The 26937-nt window shown below is 47.3% G+C and overlaps 1 protein-coding gene across 2 annotated transcripts in view; it reads right to left on the reverse strand.

Moving 5' to 3' along the window:
- The window catches only part of NXN (nucleoredoxin), a 743311-nt gene that overhangs the window by 519328 nt on the left and 197046 nt on the right, over nt 1–26937 (reverse strand). The gene's annotated exons all lie outside the window — the stretch shown is intronic.

The raw sequence follows: 26937 nt of genomic DNA on the forward strand, positions 1-26937 counted from the left end.
CATTTCAACATCTCAACATTAAGCATCTCTTACCTCCTCACCAGGCTCACCTTCAAGCCAACAGGTTGCGCAGCACTGCTTGACCGACTCTGGACTCCTCCCTGGAATCCCAGTCTACGCAGTAGAATATTGTGAAGGTGTGCATCGACCTACACATAGCAACCCTGCAGATGTCCAGCAGGGGCACACCAGAAAGGAATGCCGTAGTTGTAGCGTTCGCTCTGGCTGAGTGGGCTTTCGGACAGTCAGGCAACGGTCGGTTCCCGAACCGGTGACAATGGGTGATGCAGCCGGAGAGCAACCTGGAAATGGAAGCCTTGGAGAGGGCCTACTCTTGGTTCATAGGGCCAAAGTTCACAAACAGCTGTGACGCCTTCCAAAAACTCTTTGTGCGGCCCACGTAGAATTTCAGCGCTCTAGCCACATCCAATGAGTGCAAAGTCCTCTCAGCCGCAACAAAGGCGATGGGAAGAAAACAGGTAACACCAAGGGCTTGTTGAGATGAAAGTCCGACAGCACCTTGGGCCTGAAGGAGAGATGCGTCTGTAGCACTACCCTCGTCTCGTGAAATGTTAAGTACGGAGGTTTACAAGAGAGGGCCTGGGTCTCTCCCACTCGTCGTGCGGAGGTGATGGCTACAAGAAACGCCGTCTTCCACGATACGAATTTCAGTGGCTAAGAATGCATAGGCTCGAAGGGTGGACCCATGAGCCTAGTCAGTACCACATTGAGCTCCCACGCCGGGGCTGGGGCCTTCACTGGCGGAAACAAACGGAAAAGTCATTTGATGAATTCTTTGACCAGGTGTCATGATGCCTGCCCCCGGAAGAGCAGACCAGGCCCAGCAGCCCCGGAAGCAGGCATGCCACTTGGAGCATGCCCAAAAGCCCCAGTAAGGGGCTGTTTGGGTGCAGTCCTGGCGCCATGGGCGCCAGGCTCATTATTGATAACTTACCTGAAGCAGACCATGCTGCATACTCACCTGAGGCAGACCATGCTGCATGAAGACTCAAGCCAAATGAGGCTTAGGAGGAACTATTTTACTGAAGGGACTATTTTGTTACTTGGGTGGGGCTGTGGAAGAATACTTACCTGGATCTTCTTCCAAGGCTATTTAAACCACGCCCGGACAGCCACACGTGCTTCGCATTATTCTGCTTGCTGCAGCGTAACGCTCACCGTGTTTTCAGCAGCTCCAGTCTTCAGCCATGCCCGCTTCAGTCCTGGGACTCCTGAAACAAGAAGAAAAGAAGGATAAAGGTTAGAACAGGAGTTTTAACTTTAATCCTTACCTGAATCCCGATTCATTTCGCCACGGAGCTGAAAGACAGAAATCTTTGAAGCATTGCTTCGCATTCCTACGGCGCCGCGCTGAACTCACCTGCTTGGCGGTACTTCAGCATTCCATCACGCTCTCTCCATCTCGCGGCTGCCCTCCGACACCTAAGGAGACAAAGACAGCAAGGTGAGCAAGGGGACTCTCTAAGGCTATACAAGCTACCCCCAAGGACTTACCTGATTTACCACGGGGGGTACTCACCTCATCTCGGGTCGGCGCAGTCAACTCTGCTTCATCGCCGTACCCCGGCCCCTAAGGGGAAAACCACAATAGACTTACCTGAATCTTACCAATTGCCATTTGGAAATCTTCGAGTGGATTAATCGGCAACCTGTAAGGAATCGGACAGAGTGAAGATCAGACATTTGAACTCTTATGAACAATTGGACTTTAGAGTCAATACTGGAACTCACCAATTCCTCTACGCCAGTGAAGTAACTGGTCTTCAACGCGCCCCTGCGGTCGACGCAGGATGGAGAGCTCATCCTTCCAAACCATCAGGTGAGACTAAGGAGGGGACATCAAGAGTGATCTGTGGGAAGACAACGGGAGTGGGGAAGGTGGGTTGACACTCAATTCCACGGGTGGTTAATTCCTCTTCTCCTTTGCAGAAGAATATTCCTGCGAGCCAGACAAACTAGGCTGAGCGGGCCAGTCCAGTCAGTCATCTCGGCGCTACACGTCACGCTGGTGGAAACAACAGCGGCCCAGTTCCGGTCGACGCCCCCGTGGGAACCAGGTGAGCGTAACACCAGGCGGTGTGACCAGAGCAATGACAGCCTTGGAGTTCTGGTGTAGCGGAGATAGTCGCCAGATGGATCTTGATGGAAGCATGCGCCATTCCTGCTTTGGCCAGCGACAGTAAATACGGCAGCACTTGAGGAGCTGTAATCCATAGAAGGTCTATCTTCTGTGCACGGCACCAGATGGTGAACCTCTTCACCTTATGTCCGTAGCATTTCAGTGTAGACGAAGCCCTGGCCTTGTCAAGTACCTCCATGCAGTCCACCGGGATCTCGTATAATCCAAACTCTAGCGCTGCAGGAGCCAGGCCTGCAAGATCAGCGACCCTGGGTTGTGATGCAGGATCACACCTTCTCTGGAGAGAAAATCTGCGACCACCAGAAGCTTGAGTGGAGGGGACACTGACAAGTCCAGAAGGTCCGGGTATCATATCGGTCTCAGCCACGCCGGTGTGACGAGGATCATCCTGCACCAGGACCGTTTTGAGTTGATTGAGGAGTCACCTTGCCCTTGAGGGATGGAAGGAAAGACTTGAGGGCCCAAAACACTGCCCGTAGCTCCAATACGTTGATATGCAACAACATCTCCTCCGGTAGCCACAGGCCTCTTGCGTGGAGACTTCCGGTGTGCGCGCCCCATCCCTCCAGGGAGGCATCTGCCGTGACCGTCTCCTAATGAGGTGGGCTCTGGAAGTCTGCGAATGCCGACAGATGTGTGCAGACTCCCCACCACCTTATCGCTCGACAGAACTCCATGTCGAGAGAGATCTTGTCCTCGAAGCTTCACGATACCTGGATCCGTTGGGCGTCGAGGTACTCCTGCAGTGGCCAAATCCGCAGCCTGCACAGCCGAATGAGGTAGATGCATGACAACATCATGCCAAGAAGGACCTCACCCTTGCAATCTTCAGGGTCAACAGCTGTTGTACTTTGCCCAGAATGGCCGCTATCCTCTCCTCCGACAGACGCCAGGCATGACATCGTGTCAAATCGAGACCCCAGAAACAGTGCGTCTTGCGATGGCACCAAGCAAGACTTTGCATAGTTCACAGAGAACCCCAGCTTTGTCAGCATTTGGATGGTGGTCTCCCTTCGAATACGCTCAGATTAGGCAAGGATAAACATGTGTTAGGCAGAATCCTGTGCAGTGCCCTTAGGGACCACACACAATTAAGAACACAAGTGGTAATACAAGTTCACCTTTGGTACAAGCCTGTACTACTATGTTAAAGTGGTAGCAGTAGCTGAGCAGCCAGGCTTATCTCAAGAGTATATGAGCAGTAGCAGAGATTACACAAGGGGACCACAATTACTGTGACTCAAGCAAATGCTGACTCAAGGTTTCAGGTAAAAAATAAAAGTACATTTATTTTAAACCATCTGTAAAACACAACACTTCTATGAATTCCAAACCCTACGAAAAACACACTACAAACAACCAATTCTCTTGGCACAGAATAGCTCAAGGTAAGAACCTTATGTTTTGGCAGACTGGTGTTGTGAAACAAACGACGTTACCGGGAACACATATGCGATCACTTTTTGACAGCTCGGTCGTTTTAAAGAAACGCGTATCCGCGGTAAGAAACGTTACCGGGGCAAAACACACTTAGCACCTGGGCTAACCAGAGAGAGTTGGGGGCAAAAATCACATGTAATACTTTTGTCAAGGCAGATAGGATCAGAGAACACTCGCTGACAGAAATTCAAAAGTCAGTAGGCCGTAGCCAGTGTCAAGTGGAACCGGGTTCCTGTTGTTTAGGATCACACAGTCAGACAGTTCAAGATTCAACATTGTCAGGAGTACTTAGCTTTGTCTTTGGGGGAAGCAAAAGTTATAAGAAGGAGAAAAGACAAGGGCAAGCCTTGGAAGAGGAGGAAAGGGATTCACCCTAGTTCCTCAAGCAGAACACAGTACCTTATTGTGTGAAGAAGCTGGTGCCATGGCAGTTGTTCTTGTTGGTATCCTGCAGACCCACGGTTCCTGGAGCTTCGGTACGAAGGAGGACGTCTGGAGGGGTCTGCAGCACACAGGGATGAAGCCAGCAGCAGCGACGGCGAATAAAAGGTGCGCTCCTTTAAAACAGGGGAGACTCTTCAGATAGCTATCCGGACCACTACAGCAGTGTGCAGCGATTTTGGCCACGAAGAGGATCCTCTGGCTGTGGAAGATGAGCTGGTTATCCCCACCAGGCTCAAGGGAAGAAAACTCTGGACTGGATCTTCTCTGGTCGTCGAAGGGTAGATAGTTCAGGACTGCATCAGGGCTTCACCGGGACGGGGTAGTTGCAACAGGCGACGACTTCTCCGCTTCTCTTCGGTTCATTGTAGTTCCAGTGGTGACTGACTTCTAGCCCAAGAGACCTGCCTTTTATGCAAAAATCCCCCATTCACACAGCCTGGCTGTCATTCACGCAGCAGGGGGGTTGTCCAGCCCGGACAACCACCTCAGCCAATCATGCCAAAGTGCGACTTGGGTTTCCAAGGATACCCTGTGCAGGGGGCGACTACACCCCTCCCTCACATTCAGCCCACCTAGACACCCAGGCGCCCAGAGGAGGGCTTCCTTGTAGAAGCCCGCCAAAAAGACGGTGAACAAAGAAGGCAAACCTGGTTTGCCGCGCAAAGTAAAACACAAGACTTAACAGGACTTTAACAAAGAGAAATGGCGAATAAACCCGACCGGAGGCAAAAGAAAGAACATTTGGTCAAGCGGGTTTATGTTCGAGGCTAATATAATAGCCTAAAACAGTACCATGTTTATATAGTATAATCGCGGTAGAAAAGTTAGGGTAGATACCACTGCCACCAGCCAAGTCTAAATGTTGAAAGAGCAATACAAGGCTCTAGGAGCTACAGATATAAAGGGATACAGAGTAACCCTTTCCAGTACTCCATGTAAGATGGGGTGTACTGGATCTGTGGTTAAATGACTAGGTAAAGTAAATGGCAGCTTTACCTTTTTCTGGGGGACAGTAGTCAGCCTCAGAAAATGGAGTCGGTGGGAAGTCTAAAAGACATCCCTGTGTCACTGCACTGAAGGTGCTGTGTAACACACAAAAGAAGGGGGCTACTGAAGTGGTGTACTCCAGAGTCCACCATCACAAAAAAAAGATTAAATACACATGGCAAAACCTGGATAAGAGTGGGGGAAAAGCTCACACTCTTACCAAGTGGAAAAAATAACTCCAGGAATCCAGCAAAGCTGCTGGGGGACTCACTAGGTGAGGGAAATTAGCCATAAAATGAGAATTCTCCCTAACAACGTGGATCCCTCATAGATGCAGCTGCACCGCCACTGGAGCCAGGCACTTGGTGAAAACCCTTGGCGCTGACTTCAATACAAAGGGAAAGGCCTTGAACTGATAGTGTTGCCCTTGAAGCACGAAGCGCAGAAACTTGTGGTGTCCCTTGTAAATGGGGATGTGAAAGTAGGCATCCTCCAAGTCCAGCAACGACTTGAAGTCCCCTTCTTCCAGCTGTCCCAGCATGTGCTGAAGGGTGACCATCCAAAACTTCTGGGATCTGATGTACTTGTTCAGACAGCGGGGGTCCAGGATAGGCCTCCAACTGCCAGTCTTCTTGACGAGGAAGTACCGAGAGTACACTCCGGAGCCCCGGAGCCTCTTTGAGACAAGCTCTATCGCGCCCTTCTTCAGCGTGGCTAGCACCTCCAGCGAAAGCTGAGGGACATGGTTTTCCTTCCTGACCAAAGTGGTATGCAAGGACATTTTTTGTGGAATTCCAGAGTGTGTCCGTCAGCCAGAGCGTCCAGCACCAAACGGTCGGTGGGGATGGACTTCCACATGCTGACGAAGTTCGCCAGCCGGCCTCCCATGGGGGTGAGCGGGTCGGGGCCCGAAGTCCCGGGCGGTTCAATCTTGCTTCGCCATGGAAGCGCCGCCTTGGGGACCTTGACGACAACCTCCTCTGGACTTGCTGCGGCCCCTGTAGGCCTCCTGGGCCGAAGAGCGGGACGGTTGATGGTACGATGACGAGCTTCCGCCAAAGCCCTTGAAGGAACCTTGGGACTTTCCTCCGGAGGTCCGAAAGGACGGCCGTCGCTGTTGCAGGGTGCCCAAGACATGCACCATCTCAGTATCTGCCTTGATGGCCTGATAGGACTCGTCCACGGTCTTCCCAAACAAATTATCCCGGTCGATGGGCATGTCCAATACCCTCGACTGCACCTCGTGGCGAATGTTTGTGGCCGTCAACCATCCCCGCCGACGAAGGCAAATGCTGTTGCCCATTTGGCGGAATCATGTATCGGCAATGTCCGTGGCCACTGTGATGGCATGGTCCGATGCCACCTCGCCTTCCTGCAGGATCTCCAAAGCCTCCGCTCTCTTGTCCTTGGGAAGGAAGTCCAAGAGGGGAGCAATCTCAAACCAGAGCTCCCTGTCGTAGCGTGCCACAATGGCGAGGGCGTTTGTCGCCTTGATGGTCGTCGCTGCCGATGTGATGACTCCTAGTCCCTTGGCATCCAACTTCTTCCCCTCACTGTCCGGGGGAAGAGGAGGTTGTCGACGCCGCCGAGCCAGAGGATTTCTTCCTTTCCGCCACTGAGACTACTGAATCCGGGGAAGGTTGGGACCTTAAACACTTGGGTGCAAAGTCTGGCACCCTGTACTTCTTTTCGTACCGGTCCCTCTTCGCCGGTGCCGACGATGGGTTCTTCATAAGAGACAGACCCTCGTCCCAAATGTCATCCAGCAGAGGAATCGACAGCACGGTCTTTCTCTTTGCTTTGCGCTGTTGGTACAGGAACCCCTCTTTTCCTCTGGGTCAGTTGAAACAGGTCTGAGGCCCGAGAGATCATGGCATGGAACAAGACTATCTCGTCGGGCGGGGAGGCTCTGGGCGGTGGAGACGGGAGGTCTCCTAACCCGCCATCAGTGCCTGTGCCTGTCGTCGCCATGTCTGGGTCCGTATCCTCCCTCCGTGGAGGGGAGGGGGGCGACGAGTGAAAAGGTGGTGAATGGTGCACCCTGCTCTTATTGATAGGGGGCGCACCTGATGGCCCTGGTGCCATGGGATATCCGGTGCCGCTGGATCCTCTGTCGGCGGAAGGGGCACCCTCGTCCGAATCTCCAAACACAATGGTGTGGAGTGCCTGGAGAATGTCCACCGAAATGTCCGCTGGGGTTTGAGGTGGTAGCTGAGGTGGCAGAGGCGGGAGCGATGGTGCCAGCAGTGTAGGGTTCTCCAACTCCTCCACGGCCTGCTCCTTCTCGTCGGTCTCGTCAACCACTCTCAACGTATCCTTTGTTGAGGTCCCTCCCGTAGGCCTTGTCCTCGACAAATTTCTTCACCAAAACGGTCTGGAGAGTTGAAAGCTCCTCCTCAGAGGAGATGTCCGTGCCCTGCAGGACTACCATTCCACCCCTTCTGTTCAACAGGGGGGGGGGGGCGGCGGTTTAGGGGAGATGATGGGCATCACCTTCACCGGCGTCTTCTCAATGGGCTGGAACAACGATTTCCTCCTGGCAGGCAGGGAAACTATCGTCTCGGGGACCATACCCTGTGAACCCGCGTCTGCGGCCTTCGCTAGGGACGCCAACACGCCTTCAATGGAAGGCTTCGCTGGGTGAATCAGGACCTGCACAACCTTGGTTGAGCTACGGGCCTTCACCGGGGGGGGGGGGGCAGTGTGAGGGGGGTCAACGCCCCGCTACCCCTTGGACTTCTCCGACTGGCCCGTCCTGGGCTTCTCAAGAAGTTTACCCGGATGGTTAGAATTCCTCTTCTTCACTGAACCGGAGCGTTGGCTCGTGGTCGAAGGTGCCGGGGACGCTGTGCCCGCCCTGGCCGCCAGGGAGCCTGTCACAACGGTGCTCCTGGTGCCCCCGGACTCGCGGTGCTTGGCCTTCTCTTGGGCCCCCATCACCGGGGTGCCCTCAAAGGTCTTAGAAGACCGCTCAGCTTTCTTCTTGTGGCTGGGGAGGCATGCTGCCAGGACTCTCCCGTAGCAGGGGCCTGTGCCGATCCTTCATGGTGCGGGAAACCATCGCCTGGCAAAACGCACAGTCATCCTTGACATGCGATTGGTCGGAATGCAGGCAGTAGAGGCACACGGAATGCCCGTTGTCCAAGTAGATGTTCCGCAGGCCACATCCTGGACAAATCCTGAACAGAGGCGTTGAGGCTTCCTTCTCCTCTGTCATGTCCACGCGGGGTAGGCCCTGAAGAAGCTTCTGGAATCCTCCAAGAAGAAACTCAATGAATATTTGCCCTTGAGGCGCTCTGCAGAATCCAAAAACGGGTCCCCGTTAGTTGGAAGATGGAGCCTGAGGCTCGATTGACCAGAAAAATTCAGTAAAACTCATAGAAAAACCACAAAACGCAGTAAAAGCTCGAGAGCTATTGCACAAGGACTCCCAACATTTGAACGTGCGGTAAAAATCTGAAAATGGCTGCCAGAGGAGAGGCTTAGGTGGAGGACAGTCATTGGCTGGGGGCAGTATGACCCAGACACCAGTGATTGGTTGTTAGGAGAAAGACAGTTCAGAAGTGAAACAACCTGATTTTTTCTTTACCGAGGATTCCCAGCCTGACAACGCGGAATATTCATGAGCATGTGAATCCATGCCAGACCCCATGCTGGAGAAGCAGGGCACTAAAGATTTGTAAAATGAAGGCATGAATCTATCCTGCCCTGGCACCAATCCCACTTTCTAAACAGAAGAATGTACCCTTGCTACTATTTATTTTCATATTTTTTCTTTAAAAGTTAATTATTATTTTTACAAGGTTTCCAGATTGCGGAAATCCTGAGGTGAGGTCAACCGCTGTTCTCATGTGTCCACCCAAATAGTGAAGTTGCTTTGTGTTTCAAAGGACAAATATTACAGTGATGTTTCCAGTGTTTGAGAAATGGGTAAAAAATAATAAATATAGTTCAGGAAGAATAAAAGACAGTCACTTCCTACTTCCAAGAAGGTGGTCAAAATCATATATTTTTAGAAAAACACAACACATAATCGGAAATCAACAAGGCTATGATCTCAACCAAGGGTAGAACAAAATATAAGTACATCCACATGGTACATTGAGAAGACAAAGTTTTTTTGGGGGAAACATTACAGTATACATAAGTATTTTAACACAATTATATTCACAGAACAAAAACAAAAAACACAAAGAACATTGGGTTTAATTCATTTCTTTTCACTAAAGTGACTAAATCATAGAATAGAATGCAAAAAGGACATATGCATGATACTGGTTCAATAGATAGACAATATCATTGCCGAAACTGTGGATTCTGTTCAGTGGTAGTCCCTTTTTGCAATTGTTAACAATTGCAAAAAGGGACTACCACTGAACTTTAGTGAAAATAAATTAATTAAACCCAATGTTCTTTGTGTTTTTTGTTTTTGTTCTGTGAATAGAATTGTGTTAAAATACTTATGTATACTGTAATCTTTCCCCCAAAAAAACTTTGTCTTTTCAATGTACCATGTGGATGTACTTCTATTTTGTTCTACCCTTGGTTGAGATTATAACCTTGTTGATTTCCGATTATGTGTTGTGTTTTTCTAAAAATATATGATTTTGACCTTCTTCTTGGAAGTAGGAAGTGATTGTCTTTTATTCTTCCTAAACTATATTGGTTATTTTTTACCCATTTCTCAAACACTGGAAACATCACTGTAATATTTGTCCTTTGAAACACAGAGCAACTTCACTATTTGGGTGGACACATGAGAACAGCGGTTGACCTCACCTCAGGATTTCCGCAATCCAGAAACCTTGCAAAAATAATAATTAACTTTTAAAGAAAAAATATGAAAATAAATAGTAGCAAGGGTACATTCTTCTGTTTAGATGTTCTACCTCTGGCCTAGTACCCTTTCTAACAAGGCCTTCCCCTACTGACCCCGTCTGGGGTTGTTTGGTACCAATCCCACTTTCAGCTTGGATATGGCTCTGAGAAATTCGTCATTATCTATTGGAGCATCCAACAGCACACTCTCGTCCGTCGTTGGTGCCCGAGCGGCGAGCCCTGCTAAATAAGTGCGTATGTCATTCTTGCGGCTATATTCTCGGTAGTATAAAGTTCGGAATAGAACTGGCCGAATCATTGTGCGATATCTAAAGGACAGATTAGTGCAGTGACTGTGTCATCACCGATACTACATATCACTCTCTCAGCCCTATGACCGCTTAAGCGAGCCACTAGTACTGTGTGGGCTTTGATGCCTTTTTCATAGAATTTCTGTTTCAGGATGCTAAATTGGGATACGATCTTACCCTTCCAAATATCGTTAAGTTCCCTTCATAAATCTCTAACCTCAGCTAGGTCTTCTCGCGAGCCACTATCCCCACTATAGGATTGATTCCTTCATTTTGCTGTTGCATTTCAGGTTCACTTCTTGCATCATTACCAACCTTTGCTTTGCTGCTCGCTCTGAGATCAACAAAGTGCGAAAGTTGGCGTTTCCTTGAAAACTAGATCTCTTTATAGCTTATCATTGCAGTCGCCACCTCCTATATAGTGGGGCGCACTCACCTAGGTCCAGTCTCTGGCCACACATGTCATGGTCGGATCAACTTATTGTAAATGACCATGAGCGTATCGCTCTCCAGGTGTATATGAGATAGAATTACTGCAATAGAAAGTGCAGGCCGGCTCTCTCGGGAAAGGGCGGGGGAAGCGCTCCGGCCCTCAGTGAGTCCCAGTCTAATGTAGGATTAGTTATTGTATTAAGGTCCCCCCCACAAATTAGCAACCCTGTTTTCAACCTATCTATGAATGAGAAAACATCTTTACAGAATGAAAGCTGTTTGTTTGCTGCATATACCGAGAAAAGCATATCCATGCTCCTGACTTTCCCATTCAGTGCCAGGAGTCGACCCTCCATGCCCCTGTAGACATAGAAGACCTCAAAGCCCAATGATGCTCGAAACATACCCACGCCGGCTTTCTTCGTGGGACCCAAAGCCCATATTGCCCCACCTAGGTCCTTACATTTCAGAATATGTTCCTCCGCTTTCTTATATTTAGACTCTTGAATAAAGAGAACATCCAATCTAGACTGTCTGAATTCCCTCGATAGCATTGCCCGCTTTTGCAGTGAGTTTAACCCTTTAACATTCAAAGACCCAAATCTTATTTTGGCGTTACACATCGCTAGATAGCGAAGATACATTGCAAGGTCATTAGATCCCCTTTGCCTTCTGTCTGCTCCCTTCCATTTTCCCAGACTACCACAGTTCCGAGCGCACATAATGAGAAAACATGTTGCGCACACCTTCCGATTCCCTCCCCCCTCCTCTCTTTGGCCCTCCCCCCCAGCCCCTGCAAGGAAACAACAGTTATTGCCCATGGGTTGGCGACACCCTACGAATCTAGGGCCACTCACCTAAGTACCCATGCCCATTTATGCAGCAGTGTAAATAGGTAAAGGCACACATTTCGAACAGTAGGACTCGAAACCAACAACTGTCTAACCATATAGGAACCCATTCTACCAATTATCTTGCTTCACCCCATATCGGCAAGAGGCCTCAAAAAACAATGTTTGTTATAAGGTTCCAGTCCCACTTGAGGCCAGTGAAGAAAGCCAAACATGCCAGAACAGAACTGCAAAATCAGGACATTTCCAGTCATGGGATGTTTTATTTTATTTACTTGAAAGGTCTCGATTTATCGAGACCATATCAACTTTTACATATCAAAAGAAAAATACATTTACATTTGGTTACCATTACAATTATAATTAAAACAAAATATATATCATGTTACCCGATACAGGTTACATAAGTAAAATTGAACATAAAAAAACACATTAGTAATGTACATTTATCCATTCTCCGGATGACAAAGAGGGAGGAATCATTCTTGTGTGAACTTTTCATAATGCAGACATAAAAGCTCTATTGACTTCAGAATGTCATTGATCCTTCAAGCTTGTTTTCTTGTCCTTTAACCCTAGATGATTTAGGTAATTTATTTTTGGCATATGTCATTGATTTCCTTGCAGTATGAAACAGACCCCAAAGTTTATCAGTTTTCATGTCAGAATAATCTTCAAATAGATGTTTGAAATGAATAGATCTGTGTATCACTAATTCTATACATTCTACGCACAGATGTTTTAGGGTTTCTACCTTTTGATCACAAAACCAGCATCTCACATTTAGACGATCAAGAATCCTACGTTTATACAACACTTCTCTGGTTAACCAGAGATTTAGACAAAACTGCGTAAAGTCATCTCGATGTTGTGAGGTCGGAAATTTTACCAGGTAGTTTGTAACCTCATTATAACGTTTCCTCTCGAAAGGGTTTGCAATTAAGTTTTGGTATTGGAAGCATGGAGTTCTAGTTTAAATCAAATCCAATCCATTTCCCATATCTTGGTTTTTGCTCTGTCTGGATTCTCAATTAGCATGCCGCATCGATTAGCACCTCATCAAGTACTTTGTTCACTCATAAGCACCAGAGTTTGGGAAATGGGTCTAATGAGTTTAACAAATAGGTGGATATGATATTCAAAAGTCCTGTGGCTGTTTTGCTCATGAGGCCTTTACGATAAAGCGAGCATAGCTTCCACTTATAAATGGCATATAGGGAAATTAAGCCGAGCTTGTGTCTTATGATAGGTAATGGTTCTGAATTGGGAAGATTTAACATGCCTCCAAAGCCATCCTTCCTTCCTTGATCGCCCAGTGGCTATAAGGTTGCCATGCTTTTGTTTCTACACCATACATTACAACTGGTATTACTTTTAATTCGTAGTAGGTTATTACTGGCATTAATGAGAATCTACAAAACCTTGCTTTGATAATACGGGCTTGCAAGACTGACGTTTGCAATTTCAATGTCACTTGCTGATGATAAGTGTTATCTGCCCATTGGTTAGAGATTATCTACCCATTGGTTAGAGATACTCGTGCCTAGATATGTGTATGATGTTACTGCCGAAATCTTGCATTTTTGTAAAGGCCATTGCAATTTGGCCATTCTTTGCTTTCGTATGCCAAATTGGATTACTTTTGTTTGAGATGTTAATGGTTATGCAATTTTTTTGCACTCACATATCTAATGCATTGAGTAATGTACACAAGCCCTTTGGGGTTTGATATAGAAGGGCCATATCATCGGCATACAATAGCCATTTCACCCGAGTCCCCATAAACCTAGGCGAGTCTGTGTTGAGTCCCTGAAAGACCCGACTCGTGTCCAGAATAAAGAAATTAAATAAAGCTGATGCTAATAAACATCCTTGCTCTAGACCCCGGGCGGTCTTAATCGGATCCATTAATAGGCCATCATTATTTAGTCTTATTTGAATAGTGGTATTTGAATGTAACTGTATCAACCACTTTAATATTTCCCAAGGGCATCCAGCATCTGCAAGTTTCTTGTAAAGCAGTTCTCTATGGACTGCATCGAATGCCATCTTGAAGTCAATAAATGCAATGTAAATTATTTAGTGAGGGTGATCATATTTATGGCTATGCCTAAATCCGGCAAAAAAACAGTCTGAAACGGGTCACGTATGTTTTGGGTTTCCAGCCATTTATTGAATGAGTTCAATAATAGCCTAGCAAACAGTTTTCTTAGGCAGTCCAATAAGGCTATCGGTCTGTAAGATCTGGGGTCTTCCCGATTACCTGTCTTAAAGATTGGGAGTATGATTGATTTCTTCCAACTATCAGGAATGCTACCGGTTTTAAAGACATTCTTATATATCAGAAGCAAAATTGTGGCCCATTCTTCTGGATATTTTTTCAAGCATGGCATTATGCAAACCATTGGGGGGCCATGGCACGAGAGGTGCTTAATCTGCTTATGCAATGCTTTATGTCTTCCACATCCAGCAAAAATTCATGACTCGTGTCCTTTACTTGAAAATTAATATTCATGTTAGAGAAAGGTGATTGATAAAAATCCTGAAAGTAAACATGCCAGTCCTTACTTGATATTGAGTTGGTTTGCACCTCCACTTGTGAATTTGCTGTGGTCTTATTAAGTAGGGACCAGATGCCAGCTATAGACTTCGTGATGATTTGTCTTAGCATCTGTTCACCATCTTTCTGATTTTGTATGAATTTCCTGGTTTTAAGCCAACCTTTATACATTTGTTTTAGGTGTTTGATCTTTATGTTTTTATCTGCATTATTTGCTATATTCAGATGTCGAATGTCTCGCCTTAATTGCGCTTTCCTGTCCTTCAGCTCAATATCAAAGGCATGGCAATGCTTACGCTTAAGGCTATTATCTGGTAAGGTCACTTGTCTGAACATCTGCATTGCATGAACATAGTCACCACCCTTTTCCGTGCCTGTCCTTTGGAATAGATTGTTAAGGTTTAGGTCAAGCTTAATGAGTTTCGATCTTGACCATTGTAGCCTATTGCTTTGGTTATTTACAAGAGCATTTGCTATGTTCGGATTTATTTCCATACTCATCGTTGGTAAAGGGAGTACAAAGGTTGGCCATAATTTGTTATGGTCACTCATCTCTGTATGTATGACTTCAAGGGTTTTAACCCGATTCAAAAAAGGCATATTAACATATATGTAATCCAGGATGGCCTGCTGGGAGCTCCATGCCATGTGGAATGTGGTGGCACGTCTCCCAGAACGATTCCATTTATCATTATGAAATTTCTTTCTGCCATAATTGCTGCCCATGTGGCTTCATTACCAGGCAACTCGGTATCTGCACCTGGATAAGGATGTAGGTTGAGATCTCCCAACACAATTGAGTAATTCCTACATCCAATACAAGTGTGTCGAGTATGGTGATTAACTGGCCAAAAAACGCTTCAGTCTTTAGCGGTTGGATACTCCAATAAGATATTAACTATTGCTAGTGTCAGTTTGCCACTAGACCGTTTAACCACTTGGAAAGTAGGGGCGGGAGTGGGGCAGAGCTGACTCAAGAAACCTCTGCTTTTTTTTTTTTTTATTAACAGCCAATAGCAGACTTCCCTTCGGGCGACCCAAAAAACTTTTTGTGGCAGGTGTCAATATGATTACATGGGAGTCCCATACTGGTGGCGTCAAAGCCACGTTTCTTGAAGAGCAGCCATATCATGCCCCACTAGATCTCCAGTAGAAGCAGTGGTAAGGTGTTTGTGACCTCTTGTATTCCAAGATATTAGACTCACGCTTTCTCTAGGTAGGGATTGTTATGAGTTCATCACTTGCCTTTGATGACTTATTTCATGGGATTCTCTACTTTTGGCAGTAAAAACTCGAGACTTGTGCCCCTTTACCATTTGTGCATTGGAGACCATGCCCTGCGATAATATGATGCCCATATCAAATAGGGCCATTCTGGCTTGCTAAAATGCATTGGCTACTAGGGCTGAGCAGATGTGCAGTCGGGCTTCTGAGAGATCATTAGGACTAATAAATTCAATTAGATCAATATCTACTGTGGTTATTTTTGCCAGGTCAGGAATCTCTGCGCATATATTCAAAATGCTTGTTCTATTCAAGTCATAACTTTTATGTGGGGATTCTCTGATCATTTTATGATTAATCGATACTCGCTCATACTTTTGTCCTCTTTAAAATTAGGGGATTTTTCTGAAGTTTGATGCCCCGTTCTTTCCGTAAGTGACCCACGGGTCTCTTTGCTGTTCACTTGGGCAAACTGAGGTTGACCAGACACCGGATAGTTAGGATTATTCTGAGACAGTATTTGAGGCCCCTTTAATAGTGTGGTGATTGTCGGGAACATTTTCACCATAGGTTGCTGTTGGTACGTACTCTGGTTTTTAGCGGTGTTCTGCATCATATAGGCATCAGTGGAGGACCGGATTTCATCACGTAATTGCTGCATGGAGGGCACCGAGGAACTGCGGGTTCCTCAGGTACAGTTTTTGAAGCTTTCATGTGCAATGCTTGATTCATTAACGAAATTACATCAGTGCTGTTATCATTAGAATGAGTTGGCAGGAGTGTATTAATGGTTTGTATATTCCCCCTCCTTTGTCCTGCGTTAATCTTTGGGAATTTAAGAGAATTAAGTTTAAAATAGGATTCAACAGAGACTTGAATCTCTTTTTGTATATCCAGCATTGTAGGAATCACCGGCACTTTAGTCTCAAATTTGTTTTTCTCAGACGGACTAACAGTAGTGCTAATGATTTTCAATGGCCCTTCGACCGGGACGGGGTTAGTTTTTTTTGGTATGGTTTCTCCTTGGACCAATACTGAGCTATTCCCCGTGGTAGATTTTTGTGTCAAGGCTAACAGGCCATCCAGTGGTTTGTATGTCAAATGACCAATTTGATTTGCTTTTGATGCGTTTCCTTGTCGGCATTCGCGAAGACTGTCCGTTTTTTGCTCGGCGGTGAGTATTTGGACGTATCTTCTTGGTTTGGTTTTTATTAATCTGTTCTTAAGTTTATTCCATATTGGATTATTTGTGACACCATTTTTGCTGGTTTTTGTTTGGGCCTTAAAGGACACTGCTTTTTTGTGGCAGTCGAGAATGCATAAAATATGTTTTTCTCTGTGGTATCTTGCGCTGGTTCACAACCGACAGAGAAGCTGTCGGAAACAGTGGGTTCCATTGCATCTGTATTTTGCTCTTGAACCATCCTGCCGATTTTGCATAGAGGAATCTGTTCTTGTGTTTGTATGTCAGTCTGGTCCTGCCTAATGGGCGGGTCAGGATTCACAATTACAGGTGCTAGTATACTTTGATTTTCGTTAATATTAGATTGTGATTGACTCTGGGCACTCCTACCTTGTTGGATAGTCAGATGATTAATTTGATCAGATCTTATATCCGACTGAGAACCCTGTTTGGGAGATGCACTTGCTAGTGTCAATAGCTGTTCAATATACTCAGTTTGTTTAATAACATTGCCATCCAAGATTTCATATAACGTTGCCACAGATAACAGGGCAGTATTCATGGCACTCTGAGTGTTGTTCAGGGCCGAGGCCTCAGGGAAGGAGTATCTCCCCTGTTGGTTGGTATATATGAAAAACAGATTCCCATGCTGTAGGGTCGAACCTGGAGCATCTAGGGGTAGGAGCTATGAAGGATAGAGATTCGTCCACAAAATGTATGAGATTTGTTAGTGATTATGGGCGTTTTAATTATGGCATCATCTTGGTCTGTGTTGTTGACCGAGGATGGCAACATGATTTCAGAATCGTGCTTCGATGTATTTCCCCTCCCCTTGCTCTTCTTCTAACTGAATTAAATCCCAGGCGTTAGAACAGATGTAAAGTACTTCTTGACCACTTGTTGGAGAATTCAAAAAGTCTAGGTCGTCATCAAGTTCACCTGCTATGGTTAGCTGATCATACGCCCGTCGTAGCCTTTTCTGGGCTAAAACAGTACATGGCACTGATCTCAGTATGCTTTATCTAGTTGGGTTTCAGGACCTTGGGTGTCTTTATAAGGCATGCAGTGATTAAGGTTGTGTCAGTGGGAGCTCCTACATTTTCAGCTTCCCTCACAGAGTCATTCAATTTGGAATTCTGAATAGGACTTCTACCTTCCTGTACATGCTCGGGTTCTTGTTCTAACAAACCGCTTTTTCCTTGGGATATTATCTGTACCGGTAGAGGTTGGGCTTCGGAATTGTCAGTTCCGCTATTACCTCTGCCGTCAGTGCAGAACATTCTAATGTTAGCTGTTAGGGAGGCTGACCGCTGCGGTGTTGCACGTGGTACACATTGCTGTAATTCTGAAATTCTGCTCTGGTTGTAGCTTTGGCGGTTACATTTCCGCACTCCAGCATGCCTAGTTTAGCCCTTAAAACGGATATGGGTGGCATGCTAGTAGTTAGGGTATATTGTTTCATTATCATACAAAAAAAAGAGAAACAATTTGTTTTTTTAGCAAACCATAAATTCGAACAGATAAAGGACCGCCCCTGCTACTCTGCTATCTCGCTATACAGCGAGACAGCAGCAACCACACTTTTCCAACCGCACTTCCACAATGCGCGGGTTTGGCGGTGATAAGGTTGCTCGGACAGTAGGCAGGGCAATGTTCTACAAAAAACAGAGATTAAGGTGTAAACTCGCATTTGTGACTAATGTTACCAAAGTTAACATGTTAGCACTGTGCTCCTCCCACAAAATTCAACATAAAGTCCACACAGTGCGTACCCGATATATTCCGCTTCCTTCTGCAACAGAAAAATCCAAATGAGACGTGCTGAATCAGAGTCGAGAAAAACCAAATGGGCAGAGTGACGGACAGCAACCACACTTTTCCAACTGCACTTCCACTTTGCGAGACGGGATGTTAAATCTGCGAAATGTTCTGGATCGCAGGGGCGTCCTCTCCTTGGCTGCGATTTGCGATTTTCCCCATCAGGGCCCGGTTTACGGAGTGCATCTCCGAACTCTGACCCACGATCCTCAGAGGTTAGGTGTTTCAAGGTATTGTCCACCTCCTCTCCCGATGTGATCCTGTATCACTCTCCTCGATGTTCAAAGTTTAGTGAGAACGGAATCCCACACCGATAATCAAATATCCTGCACTTGCAGCCACTGGGTTAACTGGCAGCAATATTCTTTTCGCCAGGGTCATGGCAGATAAATGCTGACATATTCTAATCTGTAAGCTTTCAAATTCTATCTGCCCTTTTTCTCTCGCCCTTTGAACAATGCCAGTCTTCGGCCTGAAGTAATGGCACTTCGCTAAAAACGATCTCGGTCCATTATGGGACCTTCCCCTCCATGAATTCTGTCAAAGGTTATTTCAGGTGTTGGAGGCGTGTCAAAAAGTTCCAATTAGGGCCCTCACCAGTCACTCGAGGGAGAGGGCAGGCTCCCCTTGTGTTTCGCTCAGCCTCATAATGCAGATGTTTGAGCATCTCTCCTGGTTCTCGAGGTCGTCAATTTTAGGTGCAAGGTTGGATTTCCTCTGTTCCAGGTCTAAAAAGCAGCCTTCAATTTTTATTTCCATGAGGTCAACAGCCACTTGATTGTTTTCCAGTGATTTAGTTTGTCCTCTATTTTATCCACTCTGGTTTTCAATTAAGATATGGCCATAGTTATGCCATTCTTCATGGAGCTCATTGCCTCTGACAGTAAGCACACATATGCTTTGGTGGATAAGTCTTGGTCTCTTCCATGGATAATTGGTGTGTCCTATGTGTGACTCATGTCAGCCCTTTCCTCGCAGATGTGAAAGCACTGTAGTGTAGCCGCTGTGCTGGGGTCCAATGTGTCGACTGTGAAATCTGGGTACATCGTTATTGTGGTGGCAATATCTCATTGCCGCCCACTCTACAGCATCACAAGTTGTCACCCTTTCACGAAAGCCTTTGGAACTCCACTGTAAGACTAGAGAGGACCCCATTCTTTGGGACCAGGGTGGCTGCATCCCAGTGATTCTGTCATGTTTGCCCAAGTTCACTGCAAGACTCGATCCCCTGTGAGATCTGTAAGAAACCAGAGGGTGTCTCACCCGCTAGTCCCCAGGGATCTCTCCCTCAAGTAACCGGGGCACGGCCATTGCCTTTGGATCCAGACCCTGGGGGTGGGCCAGTGTAAGAGGTTCATCTGGGTGAGGGGTCTTTGGGAAGTGGGGGTGAGGCAGCCAACAGTGAGACGTGGTATTCCCCCTTACGTTATATATCCAACCGATTATATTTTTTGGGATTTACCAAAGTCTCAACCCCCCCGCCCCCTTTTGCACAAACACTGGGCAGAGGAAGAGGGTGACAGTAACAACCTCAGCTTGTACACATCATACTGGACCTGCCCTGCTAATCGTGTCAGGCAAAGTCAGGCACTTGACTCTAGGTGCATTCACCTGATACCAATTAGCTCTCCTCACACGAGTAAAAGGCAGAACCCAGAGACACACGCTGAGCAAGGCGGAACACAAGTGCCAGCAGAACATCTGGAACAAAGGCCTACCTACTAGCGCAGAGCGACGGGCCAAGGCGTGAAAGCAGCGGGTAGAAAACCCCAAGAGTCCCCTGCTGGAGGACGTTGCCTGTGACAGGTCACAGAAAACACGTGGAGCAGGCCGGGTCCCACAAGTGAAGATTGCATTGTGTTTAAAGGTTGCCAGCAACCCTCCATGGTGAACGGCACAGTTGGGGAGGCGAGGCCAAGCCTCTGGTAGTGACATTGACTCGTGAAGTGGATATCACAAACCAAGAAAGAGACGCACACAGGTGGTGAGTTGGCAAGCGGCCTGAGAGACCGGTTTGTGTTTAAGTGGCAGTATCAACATTATATTGCAAGTGAAGGCTGCACGCGTGTAGATGAGACGCAAGGAAAGGCAGTCCTGTGAATGAACTTTAATGTAAAATACAGCTGCGAAATCAGCAATACTAAGTAACAGAGTGGTCCAGCGAAAGGAAGTAGCATACTCGAAAGTCTCTGTGAAAGGTACATTGTTAGAAGCGATAAAGCGAATGAACAGCAAAAGTGAGATAAAGAAGTTTAATTCCTAGAGAGGGAGAAAGTGAAAATTGAACTATAAGCTTGGAATTGAAGTGGTCCTGCAGTGGGCTGAAAAGTAAACCATGCACATTCAACATCCGAAAGTGGTCCGAGCCCGACAGAGGGAGACCCGAAGTGAAAGGAGCTTGGGAAGGGAGCCCCCCTTGCAAGTTTGTGTTGAACTTAATTTAGAGAGGTCTGAGCCCAGCAGAGGGGGACCAGGGGGAAGTTTGTAGTGAAAGGTCTGAGCCAGACAGATGGGGGCCTTTGTGAACATTTTGGTTGAAACATCTTTGGAACTTTTGAAGAGACTTAAACCTTGAAGGGTGGGCAGGCCTCGATCCAATTTCTGGAACTGTTTGTTACACTGGAAGCCGAGTCAGTGTGTGTCATCCTGCCTACAGGTTCAGCCTTACTCCGTGAGGTCCATCGTGGGGAGGAGAGCTGGTTTAACCACACTTCTTTATTTTGAACAAAGATTTTTCCTTTTGCATAAATTTCTCATTTTTACACTTTTTTTTTACAAAAGACAGGGCAGGTATTAGGTTTTGTTAGAATTGGCAATTTTGATGAGCCAGACTCCACTAGGACTGCATTATGTATTATTTGATGGTCGAGACTACTCCCATCTTGGTTATAGGCAGTGGTCGAAGTGAGTGGGAGCGGTCAGGAGCGGTGCTCCTCTACTTTTTTAAATTTCTTTTTACAGCTCCTATACTTTTATTTTAAAAAGAAACCGTTCCGGAATGGTTTCGTTTTAAATAAAAGTGTAGGAAGAAGTTGAAACGTGCACTTTCTGTGCACTGCACTGATAGTTCTCTTAAAAAGTTTTTGGGGGGGTGTATTGTGTGTCGGAGGGGACGTGGTGATAGGGTTTGTGGGGAGTGGTTGCAGGCCAGTAGGGAACATAGTTTCACGACTTCCTTTCGTACACTTCGACAACTGGTTATAGGTCAAAATAGGAGTTTCTACAAATGCCAACAATATCAATAAAGGTTGTACAAATTGTACCCATTGTGTCAGTGCCATACTGCTGATACCATGCCTCGCCTACAGATCCCTCTGCATTAGCCAAGACTCCCTGAAATGTTTATACCATTGCAACCTACAGAGCCTTCTAGAACCGGGCGTCTAATGGCCTAGTGCGTAAGCCCGCTGTCTAGGGACTTATGAGAAGCCTGATACCAACCATGCAGTGGACAGGGGTTAGAGGGAGGGGGCAGTCATGGTATGATGCGTACAAGTTTGCTCCAGCATCTCTCGAGCGGGGTTTGTCCCTGCCGTAAGTCGTTGATTCAGCCCATCCACAGGATTCACTCATCCTTAAATTCTTGCGAGGTTGGTGTCCCTGTACCTGATGAGAGGGCGGCGGCTTACATAGGCTGGGTCCTGGGCCACCACAGCCTCCAATGGAACAGGTCGCCTATCACCGTTTCTTGTACCACAACGGCAACTTATCCTCTGTCGGCACTCCGCGTCTAGGATCCAGTGCTCATATTCCAGGCAGGCACTTAAGCAGCAGTGCAGGACATTATGCATTGTCCCATGGCTGATGCTTTGATTATACAGCCGCCGCCCTCGCCCTTCACCACTCTGTTGCCGGAGTTCGATTATCGTCCCGGCTACACTTTGCAGGGGGCAGTGCGGTCTCTCACACAGGGCTGCTGTCGCCTCCTTGCGTATCTCCTCCAACAAGGCCGCTGATGGATTGGGGTCCAGATTTTATGATACCCTTATCGGTTGTGCTTCTCCACTGGCATAAAAGCGCTACAACCCTTCATCAAGCTGCTGTACTGGTATTCTTCATACAAAAAGGATTCTGGAATCAGTGTGCCGCCATAAATGTTGGCTGGACAAGGGAGATGACATTTCAGGGTGCCATGTATGTCGTCTGCACCCCCCCCCCCGGTGGTCGCCCAGTATGTTTTTAAACTCCCATAGATCTTAGATGAGAAGTGGAGGCCATGAAAGAGTCTCTCAAACAGATCAAAAGGTTTTTGGGAAAAATGCAGAGCTAATGGAAATGCTTCATTTTACTGAAAACTATAACTTTTTTAATTTGGCAAAAATGGTTTACCAATAGTAACATCATACTGCAATGGGGAGGGGCGGGGAAACGTGTGTCTTCTAATAAGGGTTACTGAGGCACTGGTAAAAATAGTATGCCTTGAAGGACACTTCCATGAATGCAGAATGAAATATGATCCGGTGGAGAAGCATCATCGATACATGAACTATTTGGTGCAATTCCTTCGGCGGCGAGTGAGGAGCAGCTGATCGGTGCTCCAGAATCAACTTGGAGCACTCCTGGCCTAACATCTATGGCCCCCATGCTGGTAAGGCCTCTTCCCAGAATTGGGATCTGCGCTTCACCTTTTCTTTTGACAATCACACAATTACTGAGGTATTTGCAAAACGCTTATGCAACAAGAAGAAAAGTATTTTCATCTCTTTACACATGCTGCATCCACGTGTTTTCATTGCAAAGATGCTTTAATGATACGAGTTCTGGCCTGCTGATGTGGCCGCCCCCCTTGTGCCGCAGGCCCTCTTGTTGCTGTTCCTGGCCTGCTCCCGCTCCCATTGGATAGCTTTGCAATCATTAGCCAATCGATTCAACTGGGAGGCAGGAGCTGGCCCGTCAGCTCCAAGACCCGCATCGAAGGCCCTGTCTGTACAATACATGCACTGGGCCATTGCTTCCTGCTGGCCCTTGAATCCACATGCCGATGTAGTACACGTCTCCACTCACACAGCTCTGTCCGTTGGTGACTTAGAGAGCCGTTCCATAAGGCGATTTCAGCGACTTCCCTAGCCTCGGACCCCTTCCTTTGAGACCTACCTGGTCGACAACAATGGAACGGCCCCACGCATAACAGTTATTCTGTTTCTTCTGACATTACCTTACGTGACTCTTGCACACTCCTCCGCAGTGCCGTGCTGCAACCTTATTACATCTCTAAGCTTTTATAACTGGTTTTATCTTTGCCTATCTGCTACCCGAAAGTTTGTATTTCCTGTACATACATTTCCATACAGTTCCTGTAAATCGATCTGGCTCCGCTACCTCCTTGTCACACTTATGCTGTGTTATTGCCCGTCTGCTGCACCCACTGCCCCCCTCCTCTGTGCTATCCTAAAATGCCCCCTATACGCACTCCGTGCCTGCAACACCTTCGACCACTCCCACTTGGTTATACCAAGGTGACCTGCCGGCATCAGTCCACTGTCAGCCCATTAATGTTACCCAACTCCTCATAATCACACCTCCCATCTCCTCATGCCATTGCCACACTGTGCTGGCTGCATTAAGGCTATACTGTAATGCCCTCCTACAAGCTTGGCCCCGACATGCTTCCCACCCACCTGCAACTGCATATTTTGATGTAGCACCCCATTCCATGAGGTGTGGCTTTCCAAAGTGTGTTCCCAAAAATATGTAGCTGTTACCTACCTGTAACTGCATGTTTTGATGTAGCACCACGAAGCTGGAGGTGAGGCTTTCCAAAGTGTGCTCCCAAAATATGTTGCTTTTTACCTACCTGTAACTGCATATATTGATGTAGTACCCCGTACCATGTTTTGGAATTCGTCTGCGCAAGTGTCCTGTAACCAATGGGAGCTAGCTCTGTAAGCCTTCACCTTTGCAAGCTAATCATGCCAAGACTGTAACCTGTTACCATTGTAAGTAACAAATGTAACCAACTTTCCTAAGCTAAAAGCGCCTAGATGCCTCTAGGTTTTGTGAGCTATACAAATGACAAAATAAAAACATAAATAAAATACTCATGACACAATGGACCAATAAATAAAATACCTTAACAATAATGATGAACATTAAATTAACAATGGAATGGAGCAACAAAAAAATAAACCGTTGCCTTTTGAGAATGACAATTTCTGTAAATTAACATCATGTGATAGACAAACTATTTTGTTAGGCAACTGCCACAGATTGTCTTGCATGCTATATCAAGTTCTGAAACATTTAAACAAAGTATCCCTTATGGTGAATTATTACCAGGTTACTCACCGTAGTGACCACCTTACTCTTAGTCCATAGTCCCCTTTCCTCCATACTTATGGGACATCTCTCCGTCCTGTGGGACGGGACCGGAGCACTTTGTAAAAAGCAGCCAATTTTTTTTCAAAAATGTGTCCCTCCCCTCTTTCCTGCGCGGGGCCCGGCACGTGGCCGTAACCCCGCCCACCTTGGCTCCGCCCCACACATCGCCCATCAGTCCTTTTCTATCGTAGGGTCTAAGACCCATTAGCAATAACAGAGGAACCTTATTAGAGGGGACGGCGGGCGGGCGTATGGAGGAAAGGGGACTATGGACTAGGAGTAAGGTGGTCACTAGGGTGAGTAACCTGGTAATACTCCTACGTACCATCCCCTTTCCTCCATACTTATGGGAGATTCCCAAGCACTCCTTACAGGAACTATGGGTGGATGGAAATACCCCACTGAAACAGGTTCTTCAGCACAGCCGGGCCAAACTGAGCGTCAGCCCTAGAGCTCATATCGAGGCAGAAAGCAGATGGGGAGGCCCAGGTAGCCGCTCTAGCGATGGACTCCCAGGGAACATACTTCTGAAAAGCAACCGCAGCTGCCTTGCCTTGCACCTGATGCGCATGAATACCCTTCGGTGGTTTCAGCTTTTGGACGGTGAAAGATTCCGTGATACAGGCAGCAATCCATCTGGAAATGGATGCCGGCCTGCCCTGGGGTTTACCGAAGGTCACAAACAGTTGGGAAGAGCTCTGAAGCTCAGCAGTCCTGTCCAGGTAGAACTTAAGAGCTCTTCGGACATCCAGGCAGTGTAGAACCCTTTCCGCCTCCGAGGCAGGGTTTGGGAAAAAGACCGGAAGGGAAATCGACTGATTGAGATGGAATTCGGTCACTACCTTTGGTAGGAAAGCTGGGTTCTTCCGAAGGACTACCTTGTCCTTGTGAAAAACCAAGAAAGGATGCTCCACCGACACTGCCTGGAGCTCACTCACTCTCCTCGCTGACGTAACGGCGACCAGAAAGGACACTTTCCAGGACACGTACTTGAGGTCCACCGTAGCCATTGGCTCGAAAGGTTTATGGCACAGCGCCGTCAGGACTACTTTTAAGTCCCAGGTACGAACCGGAGGGTAGATGCGGGTCAAACCAGCAAAATGTCTCTTCACCACCGGGTTAGTTAACGAATAAGAACACCGGTCTGTAGAGAGGTAGGCGGAAATCGCCGAGAGATAAGTCCTGCAGGACAAGACATGAACCCCAGACTCTGCTAGGGAGGAGACAAAGGATAGCACTGTGTCAATCGTCGCCACCCTCGGGTCCAATTCTTTCTTCAAACACCAATGACATAACCTGAGCCATTTACTCTTGTATTGGGATCTGGTCGAGGGTTTCCTGGCTGCCTGGATAATGCACATGTTATCTGCAGACAACCCCATAGGCTCTAGCGCCGTGAACTCAGGCACCATGCCGCCAAGTTGAGCGATTGTGGGGAGGGGTGCCACATCTGCTGTTCCCCTCGGTGAAGAAGATCCGGCGTTACTGGTAACCTGATTGGCGGACACGCCGACAAGTGTTGAAGTTCTGAGAACCAAAACCTGTCCGGCTACCACGGAGCTATCAGTAGAAGAGAACATTTGACAGAACTTTTCAACTTCCAAATTGCTTGATAAACCAAAGGAAGAGGCGGGAAGGCGTAAGCGCTCATGTTGTGCCATGGGATCTCGAGTGCGTCCCCCAGAGAGGAGGCTCCCAGCCCCCCCTCTGGAGGCGTACTGAGGAAGCTTCTTGTTCATCGCTGTGGCAAAGAGGTCTACCTCCGGTGTGCCCCAACGTGAGAAAATCCATGATAGGATCTCCGCCTTCAACTCCCACTCGTAGCTGACCACTGTCCACCGGCTGCGGGCATCCGCGGTGACATTCAGCCAGCCCGGTATGTGCACTGCAAGCAGCCAGACCCCATGAAACACAGCCCACTCCCAAATCTGAATGGCCAGATCCACGAGAGGGGGAGACTTCGTTCCCCCCGGCTTGTTTATGTAGTACATTGACACCACATTGTCCGTTCTTATGCGGACCACCTTGTTGACAATGAGAGGTCTGAACGCCTTGAGCGCCAGAAAAATCGCCAGAAGCTCCAATTGATTTATGTGCAGGAGCTTGTCCTGAGGTGACCAGAGGTCCGAGACCTAAAGAAGATCTAACGTAGCACCCCACCCGAAAAGGGAGGAGTCTGTCGTGATCGTCACCATGGGGCTTGGGTCCTGGAACCCGACGCCCACTGACAGGTTGCTGAGAGAAGACCACCAGTCCAGGTCCACTCTCATGGAATCCGGAATCATTATCCGTTTGGAATCCTGGTCCACAGCCTGACGCCAGGAACTCCGAAGAGCCATCTGGGTCCGCCTCATTTTAAGACAAGCAAGAGCCAGCACACACGAGGCCAT

The sequence above is a fragment of the Ambystoma mexicanum genome, chromosome 9, assembly GCF_040938575.1.
Source record: "Ambystoma mexicanum isolate Mex_15411 chromosome 9, UKY_AmexF1_1, whole genome shotgun sequence".
Taxonomy (NCBI): domain Eukaryota; kingdom Metazoa; phylum Chordata; class Amphibia; order Caudata; family Ambystomatidae; genus Ambystoma; species Ambystoma mexicanum.